The 10452-nt window shown below is 44.9% G+C and overlaps 1 long non-coding RNA gene across 1 annotated transcript in view; it reads right to left on the reverse strand.

Annotated features, from left to right (window-relative positions):
* LOC134470726 (uncharacterized) overlaps positions 1-9364 on the reverse strand; it is a 59145-nt gene extending 49781 nt beyond the window's left edge. Inside the window, exons 1-2 of the long non-coding RNA XR_010039852.1 lie at positions 9225-9364; positions 1868-1982 (exon numbers count right to left, since the gene is read on the reverse strand). This is a non-coding gene — a long non-coding RNA (uncharacterized LOC134470726). The remainder of the gene's footprint in view (positions 1-1867; positions 1983-9224) is intronic.
* Positions 9365-10452: the final 1088 nt, after the last annotated feature.

Below are 10452 nucleotides of genomic sequence, written 5' to 3' on the forward strand. Positions count from 1 at the left end.
CAACACCTGGAGATGAGCGTAGTTACTCCACAGGGAGGAGTGACTTCCTACTTAGGACTCTAGTAGTCTACCTTTGTCTGTGTCTCATGAGTGTTTTTGCCCTTCTAGGCCACCCTGTGGGACCATATCTAAGAAGACATGTTGCTTAAGATGCTAGATAAGAAACACCCATACTTTCAGAACAGGCTTTCATGCAACACCACATTAGCTTCTGTGTTAGTCAGGTTTCCTCAACTGTAACAAATACCTGAGACAAGAAACTTATAAAGAGAATGGGTTTGTTTTGCCTGGAAATTTTGAGGTTTCAGTCAAAAGTTGGTTGACCCTTTTGTTTTTGGGCCTTCCTTGTGTTAAATGAAGCTTGTTCACCTTAAGGCCAGGAACAAAAGACGTACAAGAAAAGACTGGGTCCCACAATCCCCTTCAAGGGTATACCCCCAGTGACCTAAGACTCCTTATAAGACATACTCCCTCCTAATAGCAGTAAGTCTTTACCACATGGGCATTTGGGGAACATGCTAGATCCAAACTACAGCAGCTTTCTCTCTGTATTGGGAGCTCAAGTGTAAATTACACAGAGTCCTTTGACCTCCATCTCTCCAACTTTGTTCACACTCTCCAAGCTTCTCCTCTCAAAGACGCTATTCTCACTGGGCTGGAGGTGCAAGTAAAAATATCCCCAGATTGTGTGTGTGTGTGTGTGTGTGTGTGTGTGTGTGTGTATGCGCATGTGCATTGGGAGCTGAAAGTCAGACTAGTCTTTGACATAAAATCCTCTAATACCTATTGATTTCTTTATATCATTTCTATGGACTAAGGATTTATGAAACAGAGGATTTGTGTGGCTAGACAAATACTAAAGCACTGGTTATGGACTTATACATCTTCATCTAGTAATTCACTTTGCCACTTCAGAGCTTTTGCTTCTCAGTGCCTCATTGCAATTTCCTAATTTAATACCCTGTGACATGGAAAGCAGAGATGTCATTCATGCCTACCTAGTCAAGTTTTTAAGGAGATGCAATATCATAACTAATGCATGCAGAGTCCCTGGTGTCTCATAAGACCTCAGATATATCTTGACATTATCATTTTGATTTCCTGGTCCTAAAAGAGGAGGTGACAAATATGAAGCATTCAATAGATGCTAATGAATGACTTGTAAATAACTGCATGTATTTCAAGGCAGAATAAAGTAAATGCTAAGTAGTGCCCAGGTTCTATATCATGGCAACCAAGGAACATGCAGTTAACTCTGACCTTGTGCAACCTGGGGTGGTGGTTGGAATTTGAATACAAGAGGAATGGAAGAGCCTAGCAGTGCTAGAAACAGGTATGAAGGGGCTGGGGATTTAGCTCAGCAGCATAAGCACCTGCCTTGCAAGCAGGCAGTCGTGAGTTTGATCCCCGGTACCAATAAAAAAGAAAAAGACAAAAAAAAAAAAAAAAGTAAAAAAAAAAAAAGAGAAACAGGTATGAAGATGGGCTTTTGTTTGTAGATGGGGCTGAGTTACTAATTGCACCAAATTATATTTGATATGGGGCTTTCTCAGATAGGAATTTTCCCACTGTACATGATAGGTAATCAACTTTAACCAGCCAAAGTAGTAAAGGGAACATGTTGCCTCCTGAAAGTACAACATGGGGCATAGATTCCACCATTAGACCTGGCTTCACATCATGGCACCTGCATCCATTTTCCAGTTCTGCTTTCACACAGTCCTGATTTAATTCACAGTCAGGTAGGCCTCCTGTGGGAGGCCACCTGCTTCCAGCTAATCCAGAGGGAAATCTAGAGTGCCCTGATTTTCTCAGCAAGGATCCTGAAGTCCATTCCAATTTCCAGTTCTATGTCTCATAGCCATACCTGTAAAATTGCTGTGGATGGGCTGGCTTTAGCCCAGCGGTTCCTTCGAGTCTGGCTTCCCAACTGCCCGGGCCGATTAGTCCGATGGTTAGAGACCTGCAGGCGCTCTCCAGTCCTTTAAAAAAAAAAAAAAAAAAGATTGCTGTGGATGGGGAGATGCAGTCAGCAGCTTCTCCCCAGGACAAGGCACCAGATGCACCTGAGCTAAAAGTGAGAAGGGCTAGCTTTGTGGTATCTTGTGCCCTCCTAAAGAGAGAAGGAGCTAGCAGGAAGAAAACCCAACAGAAGAATTGTTCAAATACTTAATGTGATAGATGAATCTCTGGAGCTGAACTGCAGGCTTCCAACCCTAATTTAGCATGAAGTATATAATCAGGTCCTTGTCTATAAAACAGAAACAATCATAGTCCCTATCACACAGTGTTAGGGAAAAATTCAATGGACTTTTACAAAGTTTTTTTGAATAGTGCCTGAAATTACCTGGCCAAGGGCAGAGTCAATGGAAGCTCTTGTTATATAAATGCTTGACTTTCTTGCCCCATGGCTTTGTGTTTATTCATAGTTACTCCAGATGCTTCCAGTCTCCACTCATCTATCACAGTAGAGCACTGACTCTACCTCAGTATACTTAAAACAGAAGTCACACCAGGGCCAGAACACGGGGCCACGTTATTCCTCATCGTAAAATCACCATGCACGAGGAAGGTCCTTTTAATTCGCAGTGCAGGGACTGCCAGTGAAACTCTAGCCATCCTTGTGCGTGGCAATAGAGGAAAAACTAGGAAGAAATACTAGTACTTGGGCCCTTCCCATAGGGAGTTTGCAATCTAATCTAAAAGGCCAGAACATTCTGTCAATACAGTCTGAAGCAGGATCCATTCCCAGAGGATACTGCCAGAGCTGCTGGGCCAGCACATTGATAGAGTGACATCCTTCCTCTGTGGCCATTCTCAGAGTGTCAGTGAGTGTGTGGAAAAAAGAGATGAAGATGACAGAATCAAAACAAACCCCTGGGTTTGAGTGACCTGTTTTTCCCCCTCCTGAATGATACTCAAAAAGAAAAAGTACGACCTTTCCCCACGTAGTACCAATGGGGTAACCTGAGAACGTCATTTAGTGAGTCCATCTCTATGAAAAGGACCTTTCGGTGACACCGAGCCCAGTGTATCCCCACTCTATTTATAAGCACTGTTTGTTTAATTTGAGTCCAGTCTCTAAGAATAAGTAATGAACTCATCCTGGGAATGAGCCAGCCCCTACAACTCTGAGATAACCCATAAATCCCTGTCCCTTTTCTTCTGGTTTAAGAAAAGACTCTAACTCACAGGCAAGCCCCTTACTATTTGTTGGCCTGGGACAGTTTGGAACTGAGGCACATTCAGACATTTGGTTTCATGATAGTTTTTCAATACAGTTTTGGGTGTTTGGTTTTGGACTGGTGATTGAAGAACAGATCTGTGACCTTTTGTAACCCCAAGGATTGAGAAAGACCAACTACCATGAGCCCTTGGCAAGTAAAACATCAAATAGAAAGAGATTCTATTAAGACACAGATATCCCCCGTGAAGGAGGGTGTGGCAATGAAAAAGAAAACTCTTTTTCTTCCTAGTGTCCTTCTGACCTGGTGGCAGACCTTGGGATCAGGCTAGGTCATAAGGCACAGTACCGTTCCTGCATGTTTTGTTGTTTGTTCTGTTTGATAGGGTATTTGATAAGCACCAGTGTCAGGACCCACTTAAACGTTAATTGTTTAACCCAGAACTTGTTGCACTGAGGTCCAAAGAAGCATTATGCCCAGTGAACTAGTTCAACCTGTGCCTGAAGCATCCCCAGTTGCTGGCATGCCAGCTTAGTGATCCTGAGAAGCACTTACTGCATCTAAAGGGAACAGCCTACATAGACCCTCTGGACCTGGATGGATTTATTTGTGCATGTGGCTTTCCCTCATTTCCCTTTTTGTGGATTTAGCCTTAAGAATGTAACCCGGCTTCTCTGGGAGGAAAAAGAACAGTGTTCATTCATTTATTCATTCTGTCATCATTGTTGGCCCTCTCCTCTCTGCCAGATGCTACTCTAGGAGCAAGCAGTGATGAAGTGATAAGGTCTGATTACAGTGAAAACCTTCAGCCTCTCTCTGTCTTCCAGCTGAATCAGGCTGGAGGACCCTGACCTCCGTGTCAATATCCATTCTTCTACTTAAAAAGTATTTGCTAGGCATTGTTTGCATGTTAGGTACAGCCTGGATGATTCAGTACAACAGTGAGCTGAAGAGATCACTCCTTGTACTTAAGCCTGGAGTCCAGTAGGGAAGTTAACAGATATTAACTACAATCATGTAAGTGAAGAGAGTATTACAAGTAATAGGGAGTTCTGTACAACAAAGGTCCAGGTGCTGTGGGTGAGCCCAAGAGAGGGATGGGCCTGATGGGGTGAACGGAAAATGAGCTACACCTATGCACACCCAAGATACCCTCTATATCATGTCTTCTACTGAGTCCAGGGTCAACTGATGGCTATCAGGAGGTGGTGAGTTTTTAAATTTCCGTTAGCTCTGCTGGGCTACCCACACTCTCATTCAATTGTCCCAAGGGATGTCATGAGCTGGTAAGTCTCACAGAGAGTTTATGTTCATCAGACAGGAGGGAGATTCCACCTGGATATTAGCATATCAAGGTTTTGACCTTGAGTTATGTGCCTGCAATGAACGAGACGAAGTTTTTGTTTTGTTTTGGTTTGTTTTTTTCTTTCAGGGTACTCTCCTCACTGCCTCATTGGATAAAGGAACAAACAATGTCTACATTACATGTTGTTTTCTGATCTATACTTGAGCCCAACATCACACTCAGAAAGCTGGACAGAGAGTCAGCCCTATGTTTCCCTCTGTAGTTTCATGCCTTTGGGTTTCACATGAAATGGGTCATTAAGCAAATCCTCAAAGAAGCAGTCAGCACCTCCGTAGCATCTTTCTGTACCAGTTTGGGTGCAACTTTAAACAAATACCTTCCCACAGACAGCTTCTGTGTCTTCATTTGAAAATTTTTCCCTATTTTGTTTCCTTTATGCTCAACATTTAGGCAGGCACCAATAAAAGCCAAGGAAAGGATAAGAAATTGTCTCACACTGCAAAGGCTGATAAGGGTAGATAAGTGAATAAGTACTTGAAAATCCACATTGTGCCAGGTGATGCATGTGGCAGGGGACAAACATGAGCACTTCTTTATGGATGTGGCAGTCTAGGGAAGGGAGAGACATTCTAAAGCCATCAGCAACTACAGATGGTTTCCAGCTGGGCTGATCCAAGACCTCCTGGAAAACATAAAAACTGTATAGCATCCTCAGTAGGAGGTGGAGTCAGCTGAGCAAAAGTTTAAGAGAAAGGCCTGCTGGATGAAGAGAAACAGCAAGTGGGAGCCTCCAAGAGAACTGACGTGTATAAGGAATAAAAATGATAAGGCACTGGCACAGTGATGCAGTTCAGTGATAAAGCACTTGCCTGCCATGCGTGAGGCCCCAAGTTCAAACCCCTGACACAACAGCAATGAAAAACAAAGAGTAAGGTACAGGTAGACATGACAGCGGGAAGAAGTGGTAGACCAGAGTATAAATTTTATTTCAAATGCAAAAAAAAACTTCAGTACGTAAAAATGTGTTGTTTCCCTGAATTCATATATCTACTTCGGAGATCTAGACACTGATGAAATTTTTGAGATGAAATTTTGAGAGGATAGATACTCTATTCTCAGAAAAAAAAATTTTTTGAAACAGAGTCTCACTACGTAGTTCAGGCTGGCCTTAAACTCATTATGGAGCCCAGGCTGGCCTCAAACTCATGGCAGTTCTGGTGCCTTGGCCTCCCAAGTGCTGAGATTACAGGCTTGTGCTTCCATGCCCCGCACAGAAAAACTTATCTGAAGAAATTAATGTTGGTCTATTTCTGGATAGGAAAGAACAGTCACTCCTAATTCAGAGTCTTTCCTGGGGAGGAGCAACTGCAACACAAATAAACCGCATAGCAGTTTTGTGCTGTGGCTCAGCATCCATTCCCATCTTCTGGGTGCAAAGCCCTAAATCTCCTTTGGGAAACCACTGCTCCCCTGTTCTTGGAATATGGTTTGGATCAAGCCACCCCCAAGCATTTTTCACCTGCTGTCCCTGCAGCTCAAAGATGGGCACAGAATTCAGTCCAAGGCCCCACAGAACTCAAGAAGTCATTGCCTAGGGCTGAGCAAAAACACATTCCTGTTTTCCCTGGAGCCTTCCCTGTAAGGATATGACGGTTAGAACCACTGCAACTGTCTGTGTGTGGGGGGAAGATTCTGAAGATGTTCTACAGCGTAAGGAAGCATAGCCTGGCTCCTGAAGATGAAGCCAACCCCCAGAAGGCAGAATGCAAGATGGAGAATCCCAAATCTTGTAACAGCATAGAACCCCAAGATCAACCTCACCTGAAGCCTGACCCTATTCCTGGGCATTTTAGTGACCCCAGCTAATTAAATATTCTTTGTTATCTAGGGCAGTTTCCACTAGATTCTCACATCTTGCAACATAAAGAGCCCAAACCTTGTAGTATGTGCCAGAAGATGCTAACGGTCTCCACTATACTCCCTGGTTTCAGGACGGTGTGAGCCTCTTCCAGATCCCAAATGAAAGGTCTTGCCTGCCCCTTCTCTCTGTCAGTGTTTCCATGCCACCCGTCACCATAGTACAGTGTCTCTCACGGAAAGACAGAGGAAGCACAGGAGGCGAGGGGGCTGGTTTCCAGGTTGTGTTGCCACCCTGGGTGAGCCAGGAGGCAGTGGCTCCAAGTCTGACATTTCAGGATAGAGATAACAGGGTAAAAATAAACTCCCAAGCGCCTATAGCAACACTGAGCTTCTCTTGCTTCACAGTTCTTATCTCTCCACTTTGGGGACAGAAAGGTTCGTTTCAGGTCACCACCTAATCTGACTCCTCCCAGTCCTGGAGGGAGAGGGAAGTGCAGGTTGCTGGTTTATGTCTCTTCACACCTGCCCATTCAGGCTGGGGCTGGAATCTCTACACTGCACATGAGAAAAAGAGTAGGGCTTGGAAAGGTGCAATGATTCATCCCAAATCACACGACTGATTAGCACTTGTGTGTTCTCATCTCAAGCCAGGGCCTTTTCTGCCTTGTCTTTTAGCAGTGGTAAAAAGAATATCTTCTGTGGGGTCCACTGGCAACTGCATAGCTGAGTACCCTATTGCTAAGTGGGGCAGAAGCAGCCACATCACTGGGCCATAGCATCACTTCATACCACCTGACAGCCACCTCCCTCCCAAGCACTGTGTTTGCTGGGAAACAGTCTAGCTCTTAACATAGAATACTAGAACTACTCAGAATCAAGGACCCAGCCTTGACTCCATCACTATGTTTCACAGAGGCTCCCTGAGGCTCTGCTTTCTTATCTATAAAATGCTAATGAGTGTATATCCACAGGCTAAGATTGTTGCAAGGATTAAATAAACCATCAAGCCAGACACTGAGCCAGAGCCTGATACACAATCATCTAGGATTCAGAGCACTCTGTTAACAATAGTAGCTTTTCCTATGCTGATGTTTTTGTGTGGTGACAGTTGCCACTCACCCACATCAGCAAAACATGCCTCAAGTTCTTTCTTTCTCAGTGGCCAAGGATTTGCACTGAGCCATTTCATCAGTTAAGACTTGTGCAATTACAAGTGACCGAAACACTGATCCTAACTGGATTACATGAAAGGGGAATTTCTTGGCTTGGTGGGGAGCTCTAAAGGCGGCCAAGGGTAGAGCCTAGCTTCAGGCACAGCTGGATCCAGGGATGGAAATGATACCATCAGGATTGGATTTCTCAGCCCCATTGCCTATTTGTTGGCTCTGTCCTCATGGTGGCAGTAATGGTTGTAGGAGCTCCAGCATCTTATCCTCTTGAGTTCAAAGCCAATGTGGGGAAAGCCAGCCATAGAACTCCCAGAAAAAGTCAATGTGAATCTTACTCTGTCCCTGAGCTGATCCCTCCTGGTGGATGCAACAAAATGCTCACAGGGAGAGAGGCCCATATAGTGAAAAGGCTCTAAAGCTAGGGTTCAGGTCGCTCCACTCAATCAGAGAGAAGAGGAGTGACTGACAGTTTTCCACAGGAAATCAGATGTGGCTGCCCCCTCACAAGGTGTGCTGTCCCACTGCCTTTACTCTGTCTCATCCCATTCAAATTGAATATGTATCAATAATCAACTTTTATAACCCCTGGGAGCACAACATGCAAAAATGAGCAGCAAAAAACAGGCCACCTGTCTCCAGCAAAAATTAAAAACTGTCACCCGAGGCTCTTCCACTACCAGCTGCTCAATGGACTAACTGATCTCCAGTGGGGTCTTCTTGTGGGCCTGACCTACAGCAACATGTTGGATGAAAACCCAGCTTCCTGAGGAGGGCCTGACAAGCTGAGCTCTTTCCCACGTCTCTGTTAATTGTTTATCTTGTCTCTTAAGAAAGAACCAAATGCAATGAAAAACCACTTTTGTGTACACAAAAAATCTCACCCAGCAAAGAGCAACCCTTCTATTACAGTGTAGCTGGTTTCTTTTGCCTGTCTACACCTGAGTACCATGGCTGCTCTCATTAAAAGAAAGGTTAGCATGTTCTGGGAGGTGTTTGTGATACACCTAGCACCAATTTGAGGCTCAATAAAATTAAAACAATTGAAAACAAATTAGAAAAAGAGTAACATTCCCAGTGGGTGACTCAGTGGGATTTAATGCAAGCAGGTTGTTTCCTGTACTATCCACCATTCTCTTATGTATGACAGCAAAGGAGTGTGTGTGTCTCCCACTTTGTCTGTGAGAACATGTTCCATGCTGGCCAACCTGCAGCCGTGCTCTCGAAGCTTCTTCCTTCTCTTTTCCTCAAGCCTGCAGGAGGGATGGGAAAAGGGTAGGTGAAAGAGCGAGAATGATTTCTTTTAAGTAACTACAGTAGTTGTATGTGTGACACCAGTGGGAGACTCTGGGAATTATTTTTAAAACACTGAAAAGAATTTCCTCCTTTGAGCTCAGTTGTAAGCCAGAGAAAATCAAATTAGGAAAGAAAAAGAAAGAGAGGATTCTCACTGGGGAGGAAGGAGTAGGGTTGGGGCTCTTAGTGGGATCCTAGAAAAAGATGGTGAAAGGGAAAGTCCCTGGATGCCTTCCTTTCTAGATATCAGTAGCCTTAGACGCAAGAGCTGTGCTCTAGAGAAGACACTGGGGAGACTGTCTCTCTCTTTTTTACTGAAAGGCTTCTTTACTCCCTCCACACAGAAGACCTCAAGAATAGTTCCCTTCAAGACATGGAGGACATAGTTCCAGCACATTCCACATAGCTCACCAAGCTTCTTCACCAAAGGCCCCACTTCCAGAAAAGCCCTGTGAATTCTTCCCGGAGCTCCTTCAGCCACAGCAACAGATCAGCAAGCATAGGCGTGCGAAAGATTTTCGTGTTGTTGGTGGTTTTGTGTGTTTTTTTAAATCCTCCCTTTGAGGCACTGGGAGAAATGTTCCTGTCACTTCTCTAAATTTTCTTCTGTGGTTGCTAAGCAGCACGCCTCTGCCCCATTTCCACTTCCCTCTTCTGATGCCTTTGTCTCCCTCCACCCTCCACCCCCACATGCTCACAGCACTCTTCCCAGACACAGTGTGAAAATTAGGGAACAGCCCTTGAATGATTTCCAGCTCTCAGGGCCTCAGCAATGCAGTGGTGGGTGTCCTGATAGAGATGTCTGCCATCCTGCTCTGTAGAGCATGCACAGAAATCCTGGAAGGAAAGACCATTGGGAAGCCATTCTGGCTCCCTCACCAGAGCAGAGAGCTAGCTTCCTCCCTTCCTTCCTTTTCATCTTCCTTCTTACTATCATTCTTTCCCTCCTTCCTTCCCTCTTTCTTTCTTTTCTTCTTTCCTTTTTTCCTCCCTTCTTCCTTCCTTGCTGTGCCACAAGCATTTACCTAGAAACTAAAAGAGGGGACTCGAATGCATGCAAGTGCCAAGCTGGTAATACAATGTGGAAAGGAGCTAGATGTGAGACAGCTGGGACTGCTGGAGATTATTTCCTATGGAGCACTTCCTTGCACTAGCCCTCACCCACCAGCTGCTGTTCTACAGGAACAGGGTGTGGTGGTAAAACCTCAATGCAGGTCAAGCAGAAACCTGTCTTTAGGCCTCCAGTACGTGGAGGGAAGCCAAGCAGGATTTGCAAGGCAGGCCTGTAGCAGTCTCATTCAAGTATTAGATAGCTTTGGCAGCCCAGTAGAGGATGGGCAGAAGGAGAAAAGTGACTGTGGGCAGCGCATTGTGACTCCCAAGATCTTCTCAGAGAAGTCAGAAAGCTCAGGGGTAGCCCTGGACCGTGGTTTCTACAAGAACCTCTTTTGAGTGGATAGAAGAATGGCCTCTGGTTTCCAACAGGTAGTGGGAGGGAGAGAATGAACTATCACTTTTTCCTTAGTCCCCAAAAATACCCCTCTCTTCCACCCTGCCCTTATCTAGGCCAGCACAAGTTAACAAAGGTCAGTCACTGGACAGACGTGACCACAAGGGATTCCCCGTGGACCATGGTGAA

This window comes from Cavia porcellus, unplaced genomic scaffold (assembly GCF_034190915.1).
Source record: "Cavia porcellus strain 051 isolate PalLab524CR breed Dunkin Hartley unplaced genomic scaffold, mCavPor4.1 scaffold_16, whole genome shotgun sequence".
NCBI lineage: Eukaryota > Metazoa > Chordata > Mammalia > Rodentia > Caviidae > Cavia > Cavia porcellus.